The sequence below is a fragment of the Danio aesculapii genome, chromosome 21 (assembly GCF_903798145.1).
Source record: "Danio aesculapii chromosome 21, fDanAes4.1, whole genome shotgun sequence".
Lineage (NCBI taxonomy): Eukaryota > Metazoa > Chordata > Actinopteri > Cypriniformes > Danionidae > Danio > Danio aesculapii.
In genome coordinates, this window is record NC_079455.1 from 695969 (window position 1) to 710854 (window position 14886).

Consider the following 14886-nt stretch of genomic DNA (forward strand, 5'->3'; position numbering starts at 1 on the left):
ACATTCAAAATTACACACACAGACAAACACACACACACACAAAATTACACACACAGACAAACACACACACACACACAAACAAAATTACACACAGACAAAAACACGCATACACACACAAAATTACACACACAGGCAAAAACACGCACACACACACACACACACACACACACACACACAAACAAAATTACACACAGACAAAAACACGCATACACACACAAAATTACACACACAGACAAACACACACACACACACACACACACACACACACAAACAAATTACACACAGACAAAAACACGCATACACACACAAAATTACACACACAGACAAACACACACACACACACACAAACAAAATTACACACAGACAAAAACACACACGCACACACACAGACAAAAACACACATGCACACACACACACGCACACACACACAAATTACACACAGACAAAACTGCACACGCATACACACCCGCACACACATGCACACACGCACGCACGCACACACACACACAGTTTCTTTGGATGAAGGGAAAGAAGCGTCTTATTTCACATCTGAATAAAATACTAAATGAAATCCTTTCAAACTGTGACCGCATTAGAAATAAAGACGTGTGTGTGTGTGTGTGTGTGTGTGTGTGTGTGTTAAGTCAAACACCCTCGATTATAGTTGACATTTGTGAATAATCCAGACAGAGTAAAGCGCAGAAAATCCACTCAAACACTGGAGACTCTGTCTGCAGACGCCGAGAGTCAGGCGAGACTGCAGGATTAACACACACACACACACACACACACACACACACACACACACACACACACACACACACACAAATAATAAATAAGTATAGGCTGTGGTAAAGATGTTTTATTTTCTGAGCTGCATACTTATTAAGGAAAAGTTCATCAAGAAACAACCAACACAACTGACCCAAACGCAATATCGACCCAACTTTGGGTTACAATAACCCAGCATTTTTACAGTTTAAAAAATGAGATGATCAATAATCCATGACAGGTTGATTACTGATGTTAATCATAATGAAACTGAAGCGGTTCATCTCAGATGTGATGGTTGTTAAGTCAGTTTAAGCTGTATTTACAGGCTGTATTCTGATGTCGGTGTCAGCGCAGGCTCGTTGTGAAAGCGTACCCCTGTACACATTTCTGGAGATCAGGAATTATGTAGCCAGAGGGACGTATGGCCGCATTTCATCTTTAAAACCAACGCTACGAGGCGGTATGGATGGCTTTCATGCTGTTAACAGTTAGTCCAGTGGAGCTGACTGTGATGACGGGGTTCGAGTCTGGCAAAGAACGGTTCCAAACAGCAGGTAAGACAAGAACAGAACCCAAAAAGATCAAATAAACACGTAAATAACAGGGTGAGAACGTGGTGAAATCTGAACACGTGGTAAAAATCAGGCGAGGGCTTTTCTTTCTCTGGATTGCTTTTCATAACACTGTTGGGTGGGGGATCGGTCAGTCAGCGGAATGAACCGCCAACTACTCCAGTATATGTTTTACGCAGCAGATGCACTTCCAGCTGCAACCCAGTACTGGGAAACACCCATGCACACTCATTCACAAACACACACACTCATACACTACGGACAATATAGTTCATCAATTCCCCTATAGCACATGTGTTTGGACTGTATATATATTTCTTCTCTGTGTGTGTGTGTGTGTGTGTTCTTGTGTATGTTGTGTGTATATATAGGTGTGTGATTGTGTATGTGTGTTTGGTGTGTACAAGTATGTGCATGTCTTTGTGTGTGTGGGTAAGTATGTGTGTGTTTATGTGTGTATGAATGTGTGCATTTATGTGTGTGTGTGTGTATGTTTGTGCTTATATATCTGTCTGTGTGTATTTGTGGGCTTATATATATGTGTGTGTGTGTGTGTGTGCTCATATATGTGTCTGTGTGTGTGTACGTTTGCGCTTATATATGTGTCTGTGTGTGTGTGTGTATATGTGTGGGCTTATATATGTGTATGTGTGTGTGTGTGCTCATATATGTGTCTCTGTGTGTGTGTACACGTGTGTGCTTATATATGTGTCTGTGTGTGTATATGTGTGGGCTTATATATGTGTATGTGTGTGTGTGTTTGCTTATATGTGTGTATCTGTGTGTATGTGTGTGCCTGTATGTGTGTATGTGTGTGTGTGTGCTGAATATGAGTGACCTCTACAGGTGCAGCACAGCAATATCAGCCTGATGAAGAACACACACACACGCACGCACGCACGCACGCACGCACGCACACACACGCACACACACACGCACACACACACGCACGCGCACACACACACACACACACACACACACACAGGTGCTGTGTGCATCGGTGTGTAATAGTCACTATGCTCTTGTAGTGTCTTAAAGGCACAGCACACCCAATAACATCAGGTCTGTCCTCATTTCGTCGTGTTCAAACCTGTTTGAGTAAAATGGAGATATTCTGAAGAATGCGACTCAAAATGACTGAATTATAGAGGAGAGTAGAGACGTTTGGATTCATAAGAATTGTTTTAATGAAACTAAAGTAATTAACTCTTACCTGAACTCAGTATTTATAATCTTATAATGCTAGATTGTGATGTTTAACAGACAATTTTAATAATCTATATTTCTACAGATATTCTAATAGATTTTTCTTCAGGAGGAAGTCTTATTTCTTTTATTTTGGCTGAAAAAGAACAATAATGTTTAAGGTGAATAAACAAACCAGGCGGTACAGTGGTGCAGTGGGTAACACGATAGCCTCACAGCAAGAAGGTTGCTGGTTCGAGTCCCAGCTAGGTCAGTGGTCATTTCTGTGTGGAGTTTGCATGTTCTCCCCGTGTTGGTGTGGGTTTCCTCCGGGTGCTCCGGTTTCCCCCACAGTCCAAACACATGCGCTATAGGGGAATTGATGAACTGGCCGTAGTGTATGAATGTGTGTCTGAACGTGAGTGTGTATGGATGTTTCCGAGTGTTGGGTTGCGGCTGGAAGGGCGTCCGCTGTGTAAGACATATGCTGGATAAGTTGGCGGTTCACTCCACTGTGGCGACCTCAGATTAATAAAGGGACTAAGTCAAAGGAAAATAAATGAATCAACACTATTCTTAAGTTTATTTTGTGACAATTGTTTTATGTTCAATAGACGTGAATCAGTAAAAATGATTCAGTTAACTTAATTTATTTATGTTGGGACAACACAAAGGAATTGTGTAGAACCTTTATTTTACAGTGTAATCATTATCTATCAGATCAAAATCAAAATATCAGCAAATATAAAACAATCCAAACATCATCATGTTGGGTCAAGCATCATCGTTTTGGATCAAACATCATCGTTTTGGGTCAAGCATCATCGTTTTGGATCAAACATCATCGTTTTGGGTCAAACATCATCGTGTTGGATCAAACATCATCGTGTTGGGTCAAACATCATCGCTTTGGGTCAAACATCATCGTGTTGGATCAAACATCATCGTGTTGGGTCAAACATCATCGTTTTGGATCAAACATCATCGTTTTGGGTCAAACATCATCGTTTTGGATCAAACATCATCGTTTTGGGTCAAACATCATCGTGTTGGATCAAACATCATCGTGTTGGGTCAAACATCATCGTTTTGGATCAAACATCATCGTTTTGGGTCAAACATCATCGTTTTGGATCAAACATCATTGTTTTGGATCAAACATCATCGTTTTGGGTCAAACATCATCGTGTTGGATCAAACATCATCGTGTTGGGTCAAACATCATCGTTTTGGGTCAAACATCATCGTGTTGGGTCAAACATCATCGTTTTGGGTCAAACATCATCGTTTTGGATCAAACATCATCGTTTTGGATCAAATCCAGCTGTATTTTGGATCAGATCACTCCAGCTTTGATAAAAATACAAATATCTCAATCTTAGTGGAGTCCTGCAATCTTTGTACATGTTCAAAGTAATAATAAATAAGCTGAATAAATGCTTTAGGAGATGAGTTCATTGTTCAGCTCATGTTAATAAGTGCAGTGTACTCATCTTGAGAAATGAAACTGAAAAAGTCTGTGATCTTTAAAGGCAACTTGCTGAAACTGTATTTAATCACCATTTTTGTACTGTACTGTACAACATATTCTACTACTGTAGTAATGTTAACACTGTGATCTTCAGTTGTTTGGTTAGATTAGCTCCAGTTTTGTCTTTGATTCTGACTAATCTAATGTAGATGTGCAGATATATTACTGTAGTATAAAATATTAATTTTACAGAGAGATCTGTGAGGGGGGCACTTATTTATGATGAACACCATAAGTACAAAAGTCAGCAAATATCTAGTGTTTATTCTGATACAAAAGCATGTAAATACTATGTGATTTTCTCCCAATTAAAAATACCGAAGCACTTTAGCTCCTCGATTTCTTTCTTGAGCTCCGCCAAACCACTGAAATACACTCTGATACACAAGCCTCATGATATTTCCAATCATAGCAAACCACAAACTACAAACTTTCAATACAACCTCTTGATTTCTTTCCTGTTTATTCTAATTTTATTGAAGATTTTTCCCCAACATATTCATTTGTGTGTAGTAACGTTTGCACTGTGATCAGTTTTGTCTTTGGTACTGACTAATCTAATGTATCTGCACTAACTGTAGAGCATCCTGAAGAAAATATGACTGTAAATGAGTCTGTGAGGGGTCCAAACTCGTGTCTAGTGTTGTTGATACAAAAACTAGTAAATATTGTGCCATAATTAAACACACCCAAGCTCCACCAAACCACTGAAATACACACGCCTCATAATATTTCACATCACAGCCAATTACAAACTACCAAGTCCAAAACGTTTTCTGATTATTTATGTTTCTCTTGATATTTCTGGGTCATTCAGACTTTATTTACTATTTTATCTCAAGACAATAATCTGCATGTAGTGACTTCAGGACTGTGTTCTTCAGTGTTTTTGTTAGATTTCTTCTTAACAATGGGAACCACCACCCCAGTTGCCCAGTCCAGTGGTACTGTCCCCGACCTCCATGCGATATTGTAGAGACATGTCAGCCAAGACAGCCCCACAACATCCAGAGCCTTAAGATGCGCAGGGTGAATCACGTCCACCCCCGCTGCTTTGCCACTGGAGCTTGCAATCTCCCTCAGTGACCTCAGCTTGGGTGATGGGTGAGTCCACCCCTGCATCCCCAGTCTCTGCTTCCTCAATGAAAGACATGTCGGTGGGGTTAAGGAGATACTCAAATTCCTTTTACCGTCTGACCACATCCCCAGTCGAGGTCAACGGCTCCCTACTTCCACTGTAAACAGTGTCTATGTGGAGCTGCTTTCCCCTTCTGAGGCGCCAGAGTTTGCCAGAATCTTTTTGGGGCCGACCGATAGTCTTCCTCCATGGTCACAGTATTTCCTCTAGTGTGTTCTTCTGGAGAAAGTCTTATTTGTTTTATTTCGGCTAGAATAAAAGCAGTTTTTAATAGTTTTAATCCATTTTAAGGTCAATATTATTAGCCCCCTTCAGCAATATTAGTGTTGGATTGTCTCCAGAATAAACCACTGTTATACAATGACTTGCCTAATTACCCTAACTTTACCCTAATTACCCTAGTGAAGCCTTTAAATGTCACTTTAAGCTGAATACTAGTGTCTTGAAGAATATCTAGTCTAATATTATGTGCAAAGAGAAAATGAATCAGTTATTAGAGATGAGTTATTAAACTATTATGATTAGAGATGTGCTGGAGATATCTGCTCTCCTTTAAACAGAATTTGGAGAATAAATATTCAGGGTGGCTAATAATTCTTTATCACTATATATATTTTAATACATAAAAATCTTAAATACTGTGCCTTTTCCTCACAATGAAACACACAGAGCACTGTAGCTCCTGGTCTCCTCTCTTGAGCTCCAGCAAACCGCTGGAATACACAGAGATACACAAGCCTGATGATATTTCCCATGATAGCAAATCAAACTCTGAACACAGGAAAGTAAATGTACAGATGAGTGTGGGAAAACAAATCAACACGTTCATTCCCACCATCAATCTTCAGTGTGTGCGGATCAATGCTGGGAACAAACGCTGCACATTTCCAGATCATCATTCCCAGCGTCCCGATGCCCGCTTCTCCTGGCACTGATTACAGAACGCCATAAAGACGGAGACACAGGGCTCGCCGCACAGACTTCAGACGCTCACAATGATCTGTTGATTTGTATAACACCCGCTCCACTGGAAGCCATTCATTACACGCAGAAAGGCCTTGTTTTCGCTCTGCATGTGAAATGAATGAAACCCAGATGACGTCTCTGTCAAAAACACACACTGAGTCAAAGTGTTTCTCCAACTTTGAAGAGCAAGACGGAGCATTCAGTCAGAATGAGCTCATCTTATTTTGATGTAGTAGTGGCTATAGGGATGGATCTCTGTCTTGTTCAAATTAATCTGCTTTCATAATATTAATCAAACATCATAACCAACTCATGAACCAACTTCATCTAAGGGGCACTTCATCATTCATTTAGGGTGGAGCTATTACTAATTTAGGGCGGAGCTATCAGTCATTTAGGGTGGAGCTATTACTAATTTGGGGCGGAGCTATCAGTCATTTAGAGTGGAGCTATTAGTAATTTAGGGCGGAGCTATCAGTCATTTAGAGTGGAGCTATTAGTAATTTAGGGCGGAGGTATCAGTCATTATGAGTGGAGCTATTAGTAATTTAGGGCGGGGCTATCAGTCATTTAGAGTGGAGCTATTAGTAATTTAGGGCGGAGCTATCAGTCATTTAGAGTGGAGCTATTAGTAATTTAGGGCGGAGGTATCAGTCATTTAGAGTGGAGCTATTAGTAATTTAGGGCGGGGCTATCAGTCATTTAGAGTGGAGCTATTAGTAATTTAGGGCGGAGCTATCAGTCATTTAGAGTGGAGCTATTAGTAATTTAGGGCGGGGCTATCAGTCATTTAGAGTGGAGCTATTAGTGATTTAGGGCGGAGCTATCAGTCATTTAGAGTGGAGCTATTAGTAATTTAGGGCGGGGCTATCAGTCATTTAGAGTGGAGCTATTAGTAATTTAGGGCGGGGCTATCAGTCATTTAGAGTGGAGCTATTAGTAATTTAGGGCGGGGCTATCAGTCATTTAGAGTGGAGCTATTAGTAATTTAGGGTGGAGCTATCAGTCATTTAGAGTGGAGCTATTAGTAATTTAGGGCGGAGCTATCAGTCATTATGAGTGGAGCTATTAGTAATTTAAGGCGGAGCTATCAGTCATTTAGGGTGGAGCTATTAGTAATTTAGGGCGGAACTATCAGTCATTTAGAGTGGAGCTATTAGTAATTTAGGGCGGGGCTATCAGTCATTTAGAGTGGAGCTATTAGTAATTTAGGGCGGGGCTATCAGTCATTTAGAGTGGAGCTATTAGTAATTTAGGGCGGGGCTATCAGTCATTTAGAGTGGAGCTATTAGTAATTTAGGGCGGAGCTATCAGTCATTTAGAGTGGAGCTATTAGTAATTTAGGGCGGAGCTATCAGTCATTATGAGTGGAGCTATTAGTAATTTAAGGCGGAGCTATCAGTCATTTAGGGTGGAGCTATTAGTAATTTAGGGCGGAACTATCAGTCATTTAGAGTGGAGCTATTAGTAATTAAGGGAGGAGCTATCAGTCCCTTAGGGTAGGACTATCAGTCATTCAAGGTGGGGATAACAGTCTCTTTTTTAAGGCGGAGCAATTTTTTTTAGGGTGGAGCTATCACTTCTTTATGGCAGGGACATCAGTCATTTGGGACGGGGCTATATCAGTCTTTTATTTCGGGGATATCAGTTGAAATAAGCTGAAAAGAAAATGAATGAATGAATAATTTAACAAAATAAAGTGCATCTTTGATTAATTTTAATAGTTTTTGTAATGTTTTTATTTATTTTTTGACATGTTTTAATGTGTTTTTGATGTCAGCCAGTATCTTAATAATATGCAGGTCATAAATCAACTGGTACCTAAAATAAAGTAAAAGAATTAAGACAAAACTGAATTGTCTAGTATTTAAATGGAAATTAAAAATTTTATGACTATATTAATTTACTGCTGAGTGCGGATCAAAATGTCCAATATTAAGCTTGAGTTGTACACACCATCAGGAAATAAGAAAAATGATTCGCATCCCATGAGGGCTCAATAGAAAAAAAGATTTGGGCTTCATATTCCTGCAGTCGGAACCGAGAAATACACTTGCCCAAACATGCCAGAAGACATGAACCACTTTACTACTGTCAGCACCATTGTGTGTATAGCGGAAATCAGATGTACTCTTACAGTGTGTAAGAAACGGTTGTTAATTTGTGCATGCAGTGGAAAATGTGAGCTATTTTTGAGAGACCAGCAGTTTTGGCCTCGATTGTCATGTTGCGTTGATCTGATGGAGAGAGAGTGGAAAATGATGATGCTGCCATGACGGTGAGAGATGAGTGGGTGTTGTAGACCTCCAGACACGTGCCTTCAGATTCAACCTGGCACAGCAGATCTTGAGCAGTACCACATGAAAAAATACTGTAGTACTTTATAGTAGGCCTAACTACTACACTACACTGCTTTTGACCCATAATAAAGTGAAGTGCTTTAATTGATCCGCTGTATCGATTCTATAGTTGCCATGGTAATACAACAACTATAGTAACTGATCTGTCGTGGTAACTCTATAGTTGCCATGGTAATACAACAGCTATAGTAATTGATCTGTCACAGTAACTCTGTAGTTGCCATGGTAATACAACAGCTATAGTGATTGATCTGTCACTGTATCTCTATAGTTGCCATGGCAATACAACAGCTACAGTGATTGATCTGTCACAGTAACTCTACAGTTGCCATGGTAATACAACAGCTATAGTAATTGATCTGTCACAGTAACTCTACAGTTGCCATGGTAATACAACAACTATTGTAATTGATCTGTCACGGTAACTCTATAGTTGCCATGGTAATACAACAACTATAGAAATTGAACTGTCATGTTAACTCTACAGTTACTATGGTAACTTAACAGCTATAGTAACTCTCTCTGGTGTAATTAGTAATTAATCTGTCATGATAATTAGTAAAATATGACTTGGTAATTCTATAGTTGCTATGGTAATACAATAACTATAGTGATTAATTGGTTGTGGTCCTGGCTGGGTCAGCTGGCATATTTGTGTGTGTGTGTGTGTGTTTGTGCATGTGTGTGTGAGTGTGTGAGTGTGTGCGTGTGTGTGTGTGTGTGTGTGTGTGTGTGAATGAGTGTGTAAAGGTGTTTCCCTGTGCTGGGTTGCAGCTGGCCATCCGCTGTGTAAAACATATGTGGCGACCCCTGATAAATAAGGGACTAGGCTGAAGGAAAATGAATGAATGAATACACTCAAAAAAATGTTGGGTTAATAATTTTACCCAAAGGGTTAAAAAATTGGGTAACTACGTTGGGTTAATCTTAATGTTTACTGAATCGCATCCATAACAACTAGCCTAGTTAGGTCATAATGTAGTAGAATAATGATGTGTATGTTGGGTTAACTTTAACGACCCAACAGACTGGATTAAGTTAACCTAGCTATTATCCAAATGTTTTAAGTGACACAGTAGCCTATAACACTATTTGCTAGCCTGTAGTAGGCTACTCATTAGTATTTTCAATCTCAGAAGAAACAAAACTAATAGACTATTCTGCACAAAAACCTGCAAGTCGATGACGATGACGATGATGAGGAGGATGATGAGGAGGATGATGAGGAGGATGATGAAGGTGGTAATCTCTCTTTCGCTAGAAGCAAAACAAAAGACGAAGGCAGAAAAGCGCGAAAGTGTGATTGACGTCATCTGAAGGCAAACCGCGAGCGCTTGACATTTCTGCCAGAAGCGGCTCTTCCTCTCACTGTTTAGGGTAAAACAGTGGAAAACCAGCATCTGACAGCGTCTCGTGTGTTTTCAGAGCAGTTGTAAAAGTTTGCGGTGTGTGTGTGTGTGTGTGTGTGTGTGTGTGTGTGTGTGTGTGTGTGTGTGTGTGTGTGTGTGAGACATGTTTGTGATGTTACGAAACCCCGTGTAGCCGACATCATGTTTCACAACACATCACAGGCTAACAATGAAGAGATATGCTAAAACAGGCATGCCTGAAACTAAGATTCACCACACCTGTAGCTGACAGTCAAAGTTCTGTCTGTATTCTTCTACTTGCTATGAAACGCTGATAAAAGAAAGGAAAAGCTAGAACAAAAGTGCGAGAACATACATTCGTGCAATTTACTATTTTTATTATCATTTTGTATGTTTATCTATATGAAATTTCGACAATTATACATAATAATAATAATAATAATAATTATTATCATCATTGTTATATTAAAAATTAACGTTACGTTCTTCATAATACTATTGCTACTATTACTGGTAATAATAATAATATAAATGTTAGTAATTTAATCAGAACATTACTAACATTATTATTATATTAATAATTGTACTAATTATTTACATTTTTTAACATTAATATTACATTAATAATTATTCATTAAGAAATTTGTTTTAGATAATAACATTACCTTTACTACTACTAATATAATAATAATTTAATAAAATCTTTATTTGAGATAATAATATTAATAATAATTATAATAATAACAATTATTATTCAGTCATTGATTCGATTTCTTTTTGGTTTAGTCCCTTTATTAATCAGGGGTCGCCATAGTGGAATGAACCACCAATTTATCCAGCATAAGTTTTATGCAGCAGATGCTCTTCCAGTCACAACTCATCACTGAGAAACACCCATACACACTCTTTTACACTCATACACTACGGCCAATTTAGTTAGTTCAATTCCCCTATAGCGCATGTGTTTGGACTGTGGGGGAAACCGGAGCACCCGGAGGAAACCCACACCAACACCGGGACAACTTGCAAACTCCACACAGAAACGCCAAGTAACCCAGCCGGGACTCGATCCAGCAACCTTGCTGTGAGACCACATGTTAACCACTTACACATGTAATTATTTCAACAACAACAAAACAACTTGCATTGTCAAAACTGTCACTATTAAGAAAAAAATATCTTAAGTGTGTGCATATTATTTTTCCAAAATGTAAACCATTAAAACACTCAGCTAAATCCTGATGCTAGAACATTAGATAAGGGTGATGTGCAGTTCTTACTTTTGTAAGATTGAGAATTCAGCTCTGTGTGAAAAAAAAAACAACAACAACAAATCTAAATTTTCTCATCAAATCTTGATAAATCTCGGATGCTCTTTGAGGAAAAATGGTTTTAAATATCAACAAAATTAGGTTTTTCAGCTTGTGGCAATAGCGGACGCTTTTCTCCAACTTTAATATAAACAGTTGAGTTATTAGCCCTCCTGTTAAATTGTAATTATTTTATTTTTCTTCAATTTCTGTTTAATGGAGAGAATATTTATAAAATATGAATATGATACAAATGATTTATACATTTAAATATCTAAATAAAAATATTGTAAAGCTTTATTTCTATGTATGCGTGTGTGTCACATATACATAATAAAAGCTGTAAATGAACAGTTGAAGTCTGAATTATCAGCCCTCCTGTATGTTTTCTCTCCAATTTCTGTTTAAAGGAGAGCAGATTTATTAACACATCTCTAATCATAATAGTGTTAATAACTCATCTCTAATGAGTGATTCATTTTCTCTTTGCACATAATATTAGACTAGGTATTCTTCAAGACACTAGTATTCAGCTTAAAGTGACATTTAAAGGCTTCACTAGGGTAATTAGGGTAAAGTTAGGGTAATTAGGCAAGTCATTGTATAACAGTGGTTTATTCTGGAGACAATCCAACACTAATATTGCTGAAGGGGCTAATAATATTGAGCTTAAAATGGCTTTAAAACTATTAAAAACTGCTTTTATTCTAGCTGAAATAAAACAAATAAGACTTTCTACAGAAGAACAAATATTAGAGGAAATACTGTGAGAAATTTTGTTCAACATCATTTGGGAAATATTGGAAAAAGAAGAAAATGCACAGCAGGGCGAATCCTCAACTGTGTATATATTTTAAAATAAAACAACACAGCACCTAACATTCATGCATAAAACATAGCATACAGCTGGATTGAGATTATTGGTGTTCACACATCATGCAGAGTGCTTCTAAAGCATTAAAATTAATGCATAATAATCAATGTTTTTTTAAATAACAGTTTTACATTGAGACACAACACAAAGATTTATAAAAGCTACTTTGCTTGATTTGATTGTTGGCGAGTTTTGAGTTAAAACACTGCCCTCTTCTGGACAACACTCTAATGACAGTCTGTGATAAAAGAAACTGCAGTAATTTATAGAAATACTCTAGTTTTTCTGAACTGTCCTATAGTAAAATAACTGAATATTTTATTATGTTAATCAAATTAAAATCTGAAATATAAATGATTAATTACTTTGCATTTTAAAGTGATTTTACTTGCATGTGAACATTAATATAATCTCCAAACAGTAATTAATATAAATGAGAAAGCCACGTCACATGGAAATACAAAAGCTCCTCCCCTTCATCATCAGCTCCTCCCCTTCATCATCAGCTCCTCCCCTTCATTATCAGCTCCTCCCCTTCATCATCAGCTTCTCCCCTTCATCATCAGCTTCTCCCCTTCATCATCAGCTCCTCCCCTTCATCATCAGCTCCTCCCCTTCATCATCAGCTCCCCTTCATCATCAGCTCCTCCCCTTCATCATCAGCTCCCCTTCATCAGTTCCTCCCCTTCATCACCAGCTCCTCCCCTTCATCATCAGCTCCTCCCCTTCATCACCAGCTTCTCCCCTTCATCATCAGCTCCTCCCCTTCATCATCAGCTCCCCTTCATCATCAGCTCCCCTTCATCATCAGCTTCTCCCCTTCATCACCAGCTCCTCCCCTTCACCATCAGCTCCTCCCCTTCATCACCAGCTCCTCCCCTTCATCATCAGCTCCCCTTCATCATCAGCTCCTCCCCTTCATCACCAGCTCCTCCCCTTCATCATCAGCTCCTCCCCTTCATCACCAGCTCCTCCCCTTCATCATCAGCTCCCCTTCATCATCAGCTTCTCCCCTTCATCACCAGCTTCTCCCCTTCATCATCAGCTTCTCCCCTTCATCATCAGCTTCTCCCCTTCATCCTCACCCCCCTAAAAAAATGTTCTCAAGTTTGTTGCCTTAAAATTTTAAGTTGACTCAACTTTTTTACAGTGTACATCAGTAGCTCCTCCTTATGATCATCAGTAGCCCCTCCTCTTTCCTCTATTAGAACGATCAGTGTGAATGCAGTAACTCACACTATTTACATTATGTAAAGGTGTCGAGCAGTGCTAACGTCTGTGATGTGGGACACACCTTCTATACTCTGCTGGCTGAACATTCAGTTCTTTAGTCCAAGTCCTTGCATGATTCAGCCTCAGAGTAGCGCTCTAACACTCTCCGACAGACTCAACACACACACACACACACACACACACACACACACACACACACACACACACACACACACACACACACACACACACACACACACACTGCCTCTGGATGTTGATTTTGAAGGTCACAGGTTGTGGAGGTGTTTGGATGAGCAGAAGAGAGTATGTGTGTTTTAGACCAGACATAAACACAACACAGCCACTTAAAGGCATTTAACAAGTGTAAGCTGAGTATTTACACTGGTATTCATATGATTTGCCATTGCATAAGGAACACTTAATGAGCCAGTTTGTTACTGACTCGATGCAGACTAATATAAACTTGGTCTTAACACAAATATATCACTGTAAGCTGCTCATCTTGCATCAGCACAACCACAAATGTTTCTGTCTTTGCTTGATTAGTTATGACGTTTGGCAGATTATAGTACTGAAGGATTCGGATTTATCCAACCCGTTTCAGCATGGATCAGCGTTTATCCTTTTCTCATCTTCCTGTTTCTCATTATTTTTATTAATGATGATTATTGAATAATGAATACAGTTAACACATTGCTTAATATACGGATGTTCAGTGCATTTGCCTGCCTCTTTGTTACTATTTTCAGGAGCCACCAAACTAGGTCAGAGGCCACGGAGAACTGAGTGGAACTGAAGGGCTGAGGACTGGAAACTACTGTCTCTATTGTTATTCCTGTGAGTTAATACTGTCTAAAATGTCTAAATTGATTTGGCTATGTTTACGGTTATTCTTTTAAAGTGATTCTACTCTTTATTCAAGATAGACTTTGTGTAGTATGGATATTATAACTGCCTGAAGGTAGATTACACCAGTTTTTAACCAGTTTTGATAAAGACAGCAGAGAGTACACTCAGCCTTTGGTAAGAAACAGATCGTGCTTTAAGTGTGTGTGTTCTATTTGATTGTGGATCTGTTTCACAGGTCTGGGGTCAGCTCCAGGGGCGTCGCTAGACCCCATTTACTGGGGCACGTGCCCCAGTAAAAATCGCCAGAGCCCCAGTAAATGCTTTGAGATACGATTTACTTTATATGTAAGTGTATTTATTTAGAGTGGTAATTCCAGACTGAAGATGTTATTCTCCATGTGCGAACGCTGATGAAAGCATGTAGTGTAATCAAAAAGCGGACTGAGCATGTGCGCTGAAAAAAAAAACACACCCTCATGCACAGCTCCTGCTTACCGCGCTGCTCTGCTCCCGATGTAAGTCCCGGTAGTGAACATGCACGCCGACAAAACAGCCAGCGTCTTTATTACGGAGGTGTCGGCACGCAGTGAGGTTTGCAAGTCGACAAAACAAAGTTTAAATAATTTTATGCTGATTATTTGTATGAAAAAATCGTATGTAAAATTGTATGTAAACCTAATTCTCGGCCATGAGTCGGGTCTAAGATAACACACAACTGATAATT